General features: G+C 40.9%; 2 protein-coding genes across 6 annotated transcripts in view; one reads left to right on the forward strand and one right to left on the reverse strand.

Moving 5' to 3' along the window:
* The window catches only part of LOC131694289 (uncharacterized), a 79548-nt gene extending 69901 nt beyond the window's left edge, over positions 1–9647 (reverse strand). For 2 of the 4 annotated variants that reach the window (XM_058982895.1, XM_058982896.1), the window contains exon 1: positions 9525–9647. The gene's annotated coding sequence lies outside the window, so the exon portion shown is untranslated. Of the gene's footprint in view, positions 1–6107; positions 6324–9524 lie in introns of all 4 variants that reach the window. The other 2 variants (XM_058982897.1, XM_058982894.1) reach the window with 2 other exon arrangements.
* LOC131694290 (negative elongation factor E) overlaps positions 1–14017 on the forward strand; it is a 315399-nt gene that overhangs the window by 198622 nt on the left and 102760 nt on the right. The gene's annotated exons all lie outside the window — the stretch shown is intronic.

Genomic DNA, 14017 nt, shown 5'->3' on the forward strand with positions numbered 1-14017 from the left:
GTACGTGCTGGTTTCCTACATTATCATAGCATATTTGCATGCTAGACTGCCTCTATGAAACTATTTTATCCACGTCATAAACAACATCGTACGACATGTTGAAATAGATTGCTCCCCATTTTTATTTATGCATTTCACGGAAGGGATGCTTGCTTCAGTTAACACCACGAATAAAGTGATTGATACCCTATACGTATAGACTGATATGCATAGGCACCACCTTATTACCTTTCTTGTAGAATAAGTGTACTCTCAAGGGGATTCGTGTTGCGTAAATTATAAAACGATCGTTCAGAATGTTTGTTGATTTAAAAATCATGGAAATGAAAAAAACTTGAGTTGAGAGACCACTAAAAAGTGAGTCAAATGTATAAATTATTTGCGAGTTTCGAAGATCGTTGTATTTATTTTCGAATAAATAGTTAAAATATCCAGTTGCGACAAGGGGTTCGTTAATTTTCTAATGACACCTTGCTGGCCGATGTTTGAAATAGGCTCCTATATGTACTGAAAGATTAGGTTAATTATATTGGTCATCAAAAACTTTGCATAGTACCGAAAATACCCGTACTTATATTTATTCCGGTATTTCGGTACCAGAATGGGTCATTATTCACAGGATTTTCGGTACCGGTATTACCGGTACCACAACCCTAGGGGGATTGAACTGAAAATTGGCATTTGAAAATGAAAATTCGCATCACTGATTGAGGCATCTCGGGCGGACAACAGGATAGAGAACGTTGATGTGGCTGATCCAACAAGAAATATTGTGACGGCTTGTGACGTTATAATACCGCGAAAACTGGAACCACGTAGTAGACGTCGGGGGGTAAATGAGTCGCTCAGTATGCTGCTCGTTGCTTGCTTCAGAGTTAGAAGGCGTATTCAGAGAACAAGATCAGAGAGGAAGAAAGGAGCGCAAGGCAACAAGTAGCTGTACTGAGAAGTAGACGCCAAGCTGTGGGAGACGAGTACCGAGTCGAAATAGCGAAGATAAGGACACATTGACGCCATCTGAAATGTACCCTGGTAAACTAAAGATAATCGTTGGATGGCACGTGATTGCATCGAAGCATCCACTGAAGCAATTGGGTCAGCCAAAAGTCGGCTAAAACAACGAACGCAATAGCGATGATTATGCCAAACGTCGGCAGTCCGAGAAATAGCACGAGACGTCTGCTATCTAGTATTTCGCTTCGATACCGTGATATGGGGTTCCCGCCTGGGGCGCTGAAAACCAAGTGGAACCATGAAAATCTGAACAGGGCGTTCCTGCCGTATGAGTCACGGCTGCTTCAGAAAATATCTTCATCGGTTCGGGCACGGAATGTCACCATTGTGCCCGGAGTATATATTATTATATATTTCCTGATTGTACATCATATTAACATGATTTAATCTGTATCACAATATTTCGACACGTCACTCGGTCAGATACTGCTTGTCTCTAACCTCTCAGGTGTCCGATACTCGCCAGGTTCTGCTCCACGTGGTCCAGCCACCGGAAACGCTGCGCTCCTCTCCGTCTTGTACCTGCCGGGTTGGAGGTGAAAACCAACTTGGTGGGGTTGTTGTCCGGCATCCTCACAACATGCCTCGCCCACCGTACCCTTCCGTCTTGAGCTACTTTCCAGATACTTGGCTCACCATAGAGTCGCACAAGTTCGTGGATCATCCTTCTCCTCCACACACCATCCTCCTGCACACCACCTATGATCGTTCTCAGCACCCTTCTTTCGAAGACTTGCAGTGCTTGCAGATCTTTCTCGAGCATTGTCCACGTTTCGTGCCCGTAGAGAACCACCGGTCTAATTAGTATGTTGTACATGCACATTTCGTGCGGTGGTGAAGCTTCCTGGATCTCAAAGTTTTGTGGAGTCCATAGTAAGCACGACTTCCAGAGATAATACGCCTTCTGATCTCCCGGCTGGTGTTAGTGTCCGCAGTCACCAATGAGCCTAGATAGATGAACTCGTCAACCACCTCGAACTCATCGCCGTCGATCGTAATGTTACTGCCCAAGCGTTCCCTATCGCGATCGGTTCCGCCAGCCAGCATGTACTTCGTCTTAGACACATTTATCTTCAGTCCTACTCGTGCTGCTTCGCGCTTCAGTCGAGTATACAGATCTGCTACCATCTCCTTGTTTCTACCGATTATGTCCACGTCGTCAGCGAAGCACACGAACTGTCCGGACCTCGTGAAAATCGTGCCCCGCATGTTGAACCCCGCTCTTCGCATTACACCTTCCAGCGCTATATTGAACAGCAGGCAGGACAACCCATCGCCTTGTCTTAGTCCCCTGCGTGTTTCAAACGGATCCGTGAGGCCGCCCGAAATTTTGACACAACACCTTACACCATCGATCGTAGCCTTAATCAGTGTTGTCAGCTTCCCAGGGAAACCGTTCTCGTCCATCATTGTGCCCGGAGTATGTGGTCTACGAATGTACGAGGTTCGAAGCGCCGTGCAAGGAGCTACTTGAAACGGGAGGACCGGATATCGACCCGGATAATGTCGTCTACAGAATGATAAGCGACGTAAACACGTGGAATGCGGCCAACAGAGTGATGATGCAGATCATGACCACCTTACAGTGGAAATGGGGTGTTAAAGAACGAGCAACAGTTTCGGGAGGACAATCACCGTCGGGAAACTTTTCTCAGGAGTAGAACCACCGCCGAGGACTAGTCGAGTAGACTGCGACAGAGTCACAGTACCGGCGAACTGGACGCCAGGCTCCATTCTGAGTCGCCGGACCGACCACGACACCCTACCATTGGTTGGCTCGATAGAAATATAGCGAAAGCCACAGAAGAATCGGTATCTGGCGAACATCTTTTGCCGGGAAATCTCCGTCAGCGTCACTGTCGGGGACAATACTGAGTAGAACGCAAAGAGACACCAGCATTCGCGGGTCGTCGGGGCATCAGCGAACTGGAAGCTTTGCTCCACTGGAATCGCCGAACTGACCTCGGCATCTAGCTGATTGGCTCGGTTTCGAGAAAACTTCTCTCGCTGAGGAACTCTCCGTCGGATTGGGCCAGGTCTATCGTCGGGAACTAGACCGAGTAGTTTGGGAACAAGTCGGGAGCTAAATGGTTTATCGAAGAAGTGGTGATAAATGACACGAGAAAGGAACCAAAGGGCTTAAAGGAGTTGCGGTGCTAAATGGCACAGGATATGAAGCCAAAGTTGTGGTGCTAAAACCAAAGTAGAATAAAACCAAGAGTAGACCACGATGAGACATCACTAGTCGCGGGTGGTCGGGGTACCAGCGAATCGGATGCTCTGCTCCACCGGAATCGCCGAATTAACCTTGACACTTTGTTGGATAACTTTCGAGAGAATTTCTTTCACCGAGGAATTTTCCATTGGATTGGTATAGGTCCATCGTCGGGGACAAGACCCAGTAGCTCGCGAACAAGTAGGGAACTCAATGAGAGTAAGTGATGCTTAATGGTACGACAAGGGAGTTGCGGCGCTGAATGTCACAAGAGAGCTGAGGGGCTCGATAAATTAGACAATCTGAAGTTTGCCGCTCAGATTGTCTCCGTAGGGGAAGAGCACTAAATCTCGACTCACAACTAGCTTTCCGACTACCATGCAGAAACTGCTAGTCTGTGTGGAAGATCGAGAACTGTTGGTGTGTTGAGGAGTCACAAACTATTTGCGTCGATTGTTTGTTATCTTCACCAACGTTTTGACCCTTGGTTTGGGTCTTCTTCAGGGCCTATTTTATTAAATGACATTGATAGAACAGCATATAAACATAAAAACATAAAAACACGAAAAATCCTACTCACTCGACAAAAATCAACAGAGTAACATGTTTGGTGTACGGGTACCTGTCACTTTTAGGAGGGTAAACATCTGATATTTTTGGGGGGGGGGGGGTAAATAAAATTAGGAGGATGTATAATGTGGCACGGATGGTAGGTTTATCGAAAAATACTACTGGTCGCAATCTACACTTACTGGGTCTACTCATCGAGTTCGTTAAAATTGCTTTGAGACGAGGGTTTATCACTCGATCACTGTGTTTTGCGAACGTTCACTAACACAGCACTATACTGGTTTCGAACTGTCAGTGGTGGATGTGTTAGTATGATTTTGTTGTTGGAGAATTTTCGTATTTTGAGAGGAATTTTTTGCTCTTAACTCTCCAATGGATCCAAGAATGTAGGAGTAAGAGATGCTGAGGTTATAGGTGTCTGTGCGTCGGTCAGGTTAACGTGTCAGGAGTGATGGTGTTGTGGCACATCTCTAAGATGGGCAGATTGCTGGGTTTGTGACTGGTTTCGATGATTTTTGGGGTACTCAGGGGTGTTGGTGCGAAATGCAGTGTTCCATGAGGGCAGTTTTCTCTTTGAGATCCTGTATGACGCTGGCGTCGTAGTTGTAACCATGTGCTAGTCTCTCATCTAGTCTGTTTACGAATGATTGATGGCCGATGAAGAAGACCCAAACCAAGGGGTGAAACGTTTGGCGAAGATAACAAAAAATCGACGCAAATAGTTTGTGACTGCATTTCCGAAACCTACCCTAGATTCCACAACGCCCAGTCGAAACATTTACATCTGTAACTACTAGTCGTTGGATTAGAGTGGAAAAAACGCTCTCGAAGTAATGCGGAAAGGTAGTGCCGGGGAGGAATCAGGTTCTGGGCAAGAGCAGTTGTTTAAACGGGTCAGGTGGCATCCCAAGCCCGTTCCCTTAGATATTAGTTTTTCTACATTTTTTCTTGCTCTGGACTTTTGTTTGAAAGTTTTTTCTGCGCTTTGCAAAAAACATACACACGCAGAGACAATTTCCTATCTCGGTGTACTGAGTCGAATAGTATATGACAGCGGTTCTCAACCTTTTTCGTACCTCTTTAAAAAAATGACCCCCGGTTGATGCGGACTCCCACGGATAAGCATCGATTTTGTATGCTATCAATATGTTATTTTCAGTTTGTTAGAAAACGACAATTTTATTTTCAATCTGCACTCTGAAAACATAGTTTTCTTAGCGGACCTCCCGCAACGACTTCACGGCCTCCTAGGGGTCCGTGGACCGAAGGTTGAGAATCACTGGTATATGAGATTGAACCTTCCGGGCCTCGATTAGAAAGTCGTTTTTTTCAGTATAAATTTTCTATATGAGAAAGGCAAAAGTGTTTGTATCCGCTATAATGAATTCTAGCACAAAATTGTGCGTTTTGAAGAAAAAAAAATTAGTGGATTGTTACCGTCATTACAACAATTTCCTATGAATATATTTCCTTTGCCCCAAGAGGTGCATAAATGATATGAAACGTTAAAAATTAAAGGTGCAGGAAGGTGTTTCCGTAAACTTTTCATGATCACCACATTTGATAGACATCAAATGATTATTTAACGTACAATTTCATAGAATTAATGGACAAGAATATTTTTGATTTGATTGATATGGTTAGAAAAAAAGTGGTATTTGAATTCGCGAATGATGAGAGGTAAGTGCGGAGCTCGTTCAGTTGTTTCAATCTTACGCCTATGGCCTTCAAAGTATTAGTTTTAATGAAGGGGGTTAAGGACAAATTCGATAGAAAGGCACATTTAAAGAAATTTTTGTGGCGATACAGAGAGTGTTAGTACATTCATTCAATTTTCATATAAAAATACCACAATTGAACAATATTTCCTCAAATTTTCATGCTGAAATTATGGTTTAACTGTTGTATTATTGTATGGAAATTGACTGAATAAACTAACAGACTCGGTATCGCCAAATTTTTCAAAGAAAGAAATTTCTTTTTACAAAAGTTATGTTACCCTCCCCCTTAAGAAAATTCTTTGCTAGAAAAATATTCTCAGCGATCACTCTTTTCTGGTAAGGTCGGATTCAGGGGAAGTTCCAGTTGAACTTATCGAGAAATTGTAAATTAGTTTCAATTTGAAATCAGTCTCCAATTCAAAATCATTTCAAATTAGGTTACATATTAAGTATTGTATAATGTTTATTTCAAAACCGAAATTTCGCAGATTGTGTGGGGGGCGGAATTTCGATTTTGAAATGAACGAACTTTTTCCTCAATCCGCACTTTTTTCCTGGTGAAGATTCAGACTTTCGTTACAACTTACCCCGCATTTCAACTTGCCCCGATGTGCCTTATTTTCATTTATGGAAAAAGTTGAGCTTTGCTTATACGGGAATCTGATGAAGTAATGTGATATTGCAGGATGAACATGGTAACAGTGGTTATTTGCAAGTAACGGATTGTCCGGAATTTCCTCTCAACGAAGCAGTTGACAGTTGGCTTATACCTAATTATAAATTTGTCGAGATTTCTTAAGAATCTATCAAGAGAGGTAAAAGCATGATAAAATAATTAAATTTGATAAAAATGACAAAATGCGCTAAAACTCTAATTGTCGTATGCTAACGCACGTGCAAAGTAGATAGAGACTATGTCGAAATCGAACATGGCGACCAGGAATTAGATCCTACCGGGTTGAATTAAAACTTTTGTACTTTTGTTGTTATAAGAATATGCAATTGGAGAAGATATGTTGACTTTCCTTAACAAAAGGACTAATCTCATGTATCCCTGCGGTAGTGGCAATAACGGAGTTAGTTCTTTGGGTATGAGCTTGATGGTTCTTTTTTTATATAATTTTATATGGCTTAACTCCTACACTTAGCTCGTTACATTCCATCGTTGCGGATGGTAGTACCGATGTTTCGGTCAGGCTGTAAGGATCTAGATGATTGTTATCGGAAATGAAAGACATTGAATTCCCGATTCCTTCAAAAATCTTCTTGATGGGCTCTGGTTGTTTGCAGCATATTCTGAATTTATCTAGTTCTTTTGAATGAAAGCTATACCTGCAAATCTAACCAGTTCGTTTTTTGTTTGCTAGTTTACTAGTGTCAAAATATTAATTATCTTCTAGATTAATCGTTCAGTTAACATCATTGTGGAAACAGTCTACTTTCTACTTCTGCCGCAGTCAGACGTACAATCGAGCCAAGTGAACAACAGGCCTCTCGATCTAGTGTGCATTGTCTCGAGAACAAAGGAAATATCGGATTATTCTTGTCATCATGAGTAAAGTTGACGAAAAAGCGCTACTCCGACCCAACGCTGCGGTAGTTGACTTTAAATTTTGTTTAAAACGACCGAGTTTTAGTGAAGTGGAATACCTTCTGAAGGTAAAAATGCAACTTAGGCTTGCGGAAGTCTTGTACCTTCAGTATCATCATCTTCGCAATGTAGTGTTAATATCATTCAACACGTTAGCACAAGCCGAGCGTTTCGTTTTGAAGAACAACTTAAAACACGTGGTTGAAAGTGACAACGTTGGAATTAAGATTCCCGTATACATTGAGAATGATTATATTGATGTAAGGTTATATGACCTATCACCTCGTACCCCTCCTGAGCCAATTGCAAAATGCATGTCGCAATACGGAGAAGTAGAATCCGTTACACCTGATACTTGGAGAAACTTCTTCCCGGGTACTCCTAACGGCGTTTTTGTAGTGAGGATGCGGGTTGAAAGGCCTATACCCTCCTACTTGGAAATAAAACTCAATACTCACGGAACTACAATTATGCAAACTACGCTATGCACCCATGAGGGGCAAACGCCTACGTGCAAGTATTGTAATCAGACAGCTCATCATGGACAACCTTGCGCGGAAGATGCAGAGGAAAATGCATCTCAACCGATTGCCAACTCATCTACGGCAAACCAACCTAAAACAGAGTTTTCAATACCAATGCCTGAACCACAAACGGTGGCCAATTTTGTAGCAGCTGTTCAGACCATAATGACAACCGCAAAAGAATCATCAAGCACCCCAAAAGCAACTGTAAGCAACATCGGCAACGAATGCAGTAACAATGACGACGGATTTACACTGGTCAACAATAAGTGCAAGAAGCAAGGGAGAACATCTGATCCCGGACACCAAGCCAGCTTCGACCGGGACGTGAAAAGCAAGAGAGAATTGAATGACCCCCCTGACGCTGTTTGCCAGCAGACCTCGCGAAAAAAGGTCTCCGCTCGCAATAAAAAGTTGCGCGCACGAGATCCAATTAATTAATTCTTGTTGTTGTTTTCTTATTTTTATTTTTACATGTATTGTAAACGTATAAAAGATCCACGGCTCCGTTAAGCTACCGCTATGAGCCGTGTCAAATAAACGAATTAAATTAAAAAAAAAAAATCATTGTGGAAGATTGAGGTGGAACCGTCATTATCAATCGAAAAAGGTTCCTTTTGATTCCAGGTATTTTTAAACGAAGGAAAATGGCAGGGGATGTGTTATTTGCAGCACATGGCAGAAATTTTATAAAAAAAGGAAATTCGGGGAAAAAATATTCCAAAACTCAAGCCTCCTTAAAAATGGTACTAATAAAACGTCTTAAGCCCCAACCTCTCATAAGTTGACTAAGTTCACAATGGTTCCGTTCGATTCCTAAAATTTTTATCAGAAAACTAAAATCGTGATTTGCAGCATTGAGCAGAAATGTTATAAAAATAAGACTTCGATTTTTTTTACAAGCGATGTTAAATTTGATATTTTACTTTACTTCGGCACAATATGAAGAGGTTAAGGGCATTTTGAAAAATATAGCAAAAGTTATACACGAGTGACTGTTGAGGTTTGTACGGATTTGGTAAGACTTTTGGCATTTATTTTCCAATTGAAAAATATTGTGTGAACATATCAACATTTTCACCTAAATAAAAGTCAGCAATTCGAGGCATCGGGGAGATGCACTTGTATTATCCATATTGTACTATTCTCATTCTTTGCTTGACACAGTAATAAAATAAAAAGTCCAATGCTGAAATAAATTGGTTAATTAAATTATTCGGCACAGCTTCACAGGAAATTAATTAATATATAACATCATCTCCAAAACTGTAAAATAGCTGCTGACTATGCACAGCATGCTTCAATGCACTTCAGGGAAAAACAGTAATTTTGCTCCGATGGTGGTAAGAATAACATCACGCCAGGTACCTACTATCTACCAACTCCCACGGTCTATCACTGCACTGCAGCGAAGGTGTCTTATATACATGTTCATGTACAGATCTTCACGTGCGTCCGTATTCAGATAGTAAATTATTCTTCCATGGTGTCTTTAGATAACAAAACCCATCTCTGATGCTCTGATTTCATTCTGCACAGCTGCTAAAAGGTACAAATTATCCTTGTCGCACAACATGTGCACCTCTGAAAATTGTAAGCACAGTTTCAGCGTCACTTGCAGTCGCATTCACTGAGCTTTGTTAGTAACACATACTAGCTTAAATGTAAATAAACATATATTTCACACAGCCACATTGCGATAAAAAGAGGTCGCCAAGGATAGAAGGCGTGAGTTTTCCTTTATGCGCTAGAGGTCCCGCAGGAAGTTTAATATTAGATCTATCGAATCCATTTTCTAGACACACTAGGAGCACTAACAAATGCGAAACATTTACAAATCTTTCACAGTCCGATTCCCACAGCATCCACTACCGTAGGCTGTATCCCACCTTTATCCTTTTTTGCACACACTAACACTTTGGAAGACCAGCAACAGTGAGTAAATAACCAGCCAAGTGGTGGGAAAATGTTTTGTTTTCTCGCCAAACACGTCTTGTATGCGCGGCGCCTCGTTGGAAACTGAACGTGAAAAACGCTCTGTCAGATGTGCTGGGGTGGAAAATTTGAAAACAGCGGGAGAGACCGTAACCACCTTACACAAAAATGAGCGCAAAATAATTGCCTGTGTCGCATCAGTGGAAGGTGCAGTGGCGGACAAATGTAGTATCGAGTAATATTCCTTTATTTTACTTAAAGAAGATTAATTATTCATATAAGTGAATGGCATTTTCAGCTTCGTGGGGTTTAAACCGAGTTGAATAGTTGATATTTTTTCTATGCGACCACTGGGACATAATGAAGAATTTATGCTAAAGTTGTTTGTTATACTACGGAATATTGATGTTAAGGGTAGAACAAACATAACATAACATAACATAACCTAACCTATCCTAATCTAACCTAACCTAACCTAACCTAACCTAACCTAACCTAACCTAACCTAACCTAACCTAACCTAACCTAACCTAACCTAACCTAACCTAACCTAACCTAACCTAACCTAACCTAACCTAACCTAACCTAACCTAACCTAACCTAACCTAACCTAACCTAACCTAACCTAACCTAACCTAACCTAACCTAACCTAACCTAACCTAACCTAACCTAACCTAACCTAACCTAACCTAACCTAACCTAACCTAACCTAACCTAACCTAACCTAACCTAACCTAACCTAACCTAACCTAACCTAACCTAACCTAACCTAACCTAACCTAACCTAACCTAACCTAACCTAACCTAACCTAACCTAACCTAACCTAACCTAACCTAACCTAACCTGACCTGACCTAACATAACATAACATAACATAAGGTTCACAACATACAAACTTTAACATCTACTGAACGTGGTAGTTTTTGTAAGTTTACACTGAAATTCTTCAAGGTTCGAGGGAGCCCAGGAACTCAATCTCAAGAAAGACAAACTGTATTCAAACTGCATCGTTACTTTTACAGATCTTTAGCTGAAGCAACAAGTGTTCAAATGAGTACATTTTTACAAGGATACACGCATTTATTGGACGCTACTGTACTTTCGCTGAGCGTGTGGTGGGTATCGTGTGAGAGCGCATTTTAATACCCACATAAAGCGGATACTCTGAACTTGAATTTGTTGGAAGCCAGTTGCTACTTCTGATGATGGTACGCTCTACTCGATAAGGTCGATGGGATGCATAAGTCGTAGTACTTGACGAGTGGCAGTCGCTGGGTGTAGGAATAATACTCTGTACACATATTGGCATGGTATGTATACGGTTCAGACAACATTTCCAAACTAAGCCAAATGGAATAGCTGAATATTATTGAGACTCCATTTGACGGTACCTTGAAAAAATATAGACGACCATAAAGGTCGAACACAAAAGCATTGCAACACAATTCGTGTACTTAATGTAGAATTTAGTGCAGTCTACATACATTGAATCGAATATTGGAGGTTATTTGCGACAATTATTTTCACTTCGCCCCCTCCATAAATATTTGCAAGTTTCTAACGTTTCAATACTGGGGTCCTGTTTCAAACATTTCTGTAGAGATCTTCCTAGTTTTTAAATACAATTTTTTGACGTAGGACTACGTCTTGGTTTTCGATATAGGGGTGCACGTTGCAAATTCTACAAAAATGGTATGTAACGAAAAGTGGTCCAATTTTAAACGCATATAATTCAGCCATCTCACGACAATTTTTCAAATTTTTTGCGTATATCGCCACGAAATACTTCTAAGAATAGATTCCAATAGATAAACCCAAAGATTTTTGATATCATGGCATTAAAAATTTAAATCATGAACAACCTAGTCAAATATCGCGCATTTACATACAGAAGATAGCGCTTTCCTAGGACAGCACGACAGATTTGTGTACCTAGCGCGCTACGCTTCTATGAATTACGTTATCATCGACTATTTGAACGGACGGATTTCGCCGAACCAGCTCAATTGCCTGTTGAGCAGTAGGCGAAGCAGATCACTGCGCTGTGCGCTTTTACAGCCAGTGTAGCTGAGTTAGAAGTCCGTTACACTGCCTGTCGCTACCCAGTGAATGCGAATGAGCTTGTCCGTATGCTATCTTTTGTGTTGTGCTCGTTTCCAGCACACTTTTATGTATAATTATTCGTACACAAAATAGTTTGTACATGCGAGCTCCATTTGCAAACACGGTTAACATAGTGTCGTGGTATTAGTTGTCTCTTTCGCTCTACCCATCATCATCAGCGTTGAGGCGAATGTGTAGGTAGATAGATCTAATTTGTTACTAAATTGCACAACGAAAGTTTTTTATTTACGTTCGATCAATTCATTGATTCATTCCCCAATCACGTGCTTCATTTCCACTCAGCCTATAGTACTTTGATTCTACTAATAGGTACATACTACAAAGCCTATTTATGAATGAATACACTGCCACTTGAAAAACCGTTGCAAAAACGCATCTTGTGCATATATAAAATTGTTTTCGATTCTAGTATATTTATAGTTTCGATATATGATTAAGACCACTGCATTCGCTATAGTTGTATGCGTACTTTAGGATAGTTATAATATGGTCCGGGTTTTTACCACACACAATCGAAAAGTTTTTACAAGTCTTCTTTCTTCAGATCTTCTTAAATAAGTTTAATCGGATTCGATCACCTACTTACAAATAAAATGACCTGATAAGGGACCATTCATAAATTACGTAACGCAAAAATTGCCCAAAACTGACTCCCCCCCCTCCGCCCATGCAACAAATTGTCACAAATTTCTTTATCCCCCCCTCCCCTATTACGTAACAAATTCCCCGAAAAAAAAATTTTTTTCTTCGGTGAAAACATGTTACGTAACGATCTAGCTTACTCCCCCTCCCCCCTACGTCACAATATGTAACAACTTGTCGAACCCCCTCCCCCCCTAAAAGCGTTACGTAATTTATGAATGGCCCCTAACCAAGAAGGTTTGGTTCAATATGTAATATTCGATGTTGTTTGGTTGTGATTAAACCATACGTAAGAAATATGTTTGATTTATTGTTACTATAAATGTACTAAGAAAATAAATATTTTACATTAAGTAGTATAGTCCTACGTCTACAGCTCGTGCAACGCCATAGGGCAGCCCCTTGTAGTTTTTTCTGTTCTATGGAGCTAAATCACTATTTTTTGCACTATCTGATCGGAAATATATAAATTTGTTTTGTATTCAATTTCGCAAAATGTACTACTAATATAAATAAAGCATAAACGGATTTTCAGGAAATCTTACGAGAGATAAGGAAAATTTGAAATTTGCCAGCGTATATAAGAACAAGTTAGCAACGAGAAAAAAGTCGTAACTATTACAATACACTCTAATGCTTTTCTGTATCCATTTCTCGATACTAATTGAGCGGTCACTTGCCCTTACGTAGGGAAACTGTGGGTAAGGTTGGACAGGAGAAGGGGGACGGACGAACACATGGTTATTTCAGGTTTTTACGCGGGTGATACATTCCGCGTAAAAAACCACGTAGAAAAAACCGGGCTTATTGGAAAATCCTCGTAAAAAGCTGCGTAATTGGAAAATCCGTGTCAAAACCCCACAGCAAAAGACTTAGAATATTCTTGGAAGCTTTTTTGCATAAATTTCGTAGAGGGGGGGGGGGGGGGGGGGGGGGTAAGAGTTTCTGCGTGAAAAAACATTTTTGTGATTTGTTTGGAAATTTGGGAAAAGCGAATTGATCAAAACTTTTGTGCATTTCAATACATTCTGTGGTTATTCTATGCAAAACTATCGACAGCGATTCATGAAGTTTTTTGTAGAACGTCTCTGGAAACACACGATTTGCGGTGTTACCCAGTGAGCAAATTTTCTTGCAGAGACCGCTCTGCTAGATTTCTGTAAGTCTTGGTTTGGTAGCCCTGTCAGATTTCTGCGCGTATCCTGTCGGGTTGGTTGAGCTAGGGCGAACTCGGTTTCGCTCGCGTTTTCTGGCAAATTTTGACAGTAACCGAGCTAAACCCTGGCATAACTCGGACATAAACTGTGCAAAGATCCTGGCAATTCCTACCTGGTAGAATTTAGCACGAATCGAGCAAAAATTCTGACAAAGATGTGGCAGGAAACGTACAGAGATCTTGGCCGTACATTCATGGCTGGATTCTGGATAAAAGTGAGCAGCATCGGTTGGTTTAACCGCTTCTGTCAGAAACGGTTGTTGCATTTGAGCGAATTCTTTGCCAGAATTCTCGTACAAATCGCGCAAAATGCTCGCAGAAACTCTGCCAGCATCAATTTCGCTTTGCTCAACTTTTGCTAACTTTCTGCTTGCCACGCGGACTCCCGGTCATATATATATATATATATATATATATATATATATATATATATATATATATATATATATATATATATATATATA

This window comes from Topomyia yanbarensis, chromosome 3, assembly GCF_030247195.1.
Source record: "Topomyia yanbarensis strain Yona2022 chromosome 3, ASM3024719v1, whole genome shotgun sequence".
Classification (NCBI taxonomy): domain Eukaryota; kingdom Metazoa; phylum Arthropoda; class Insecta; order Diptera; family Culicidae; genus Topomyia; species Topomyia yanbarensis.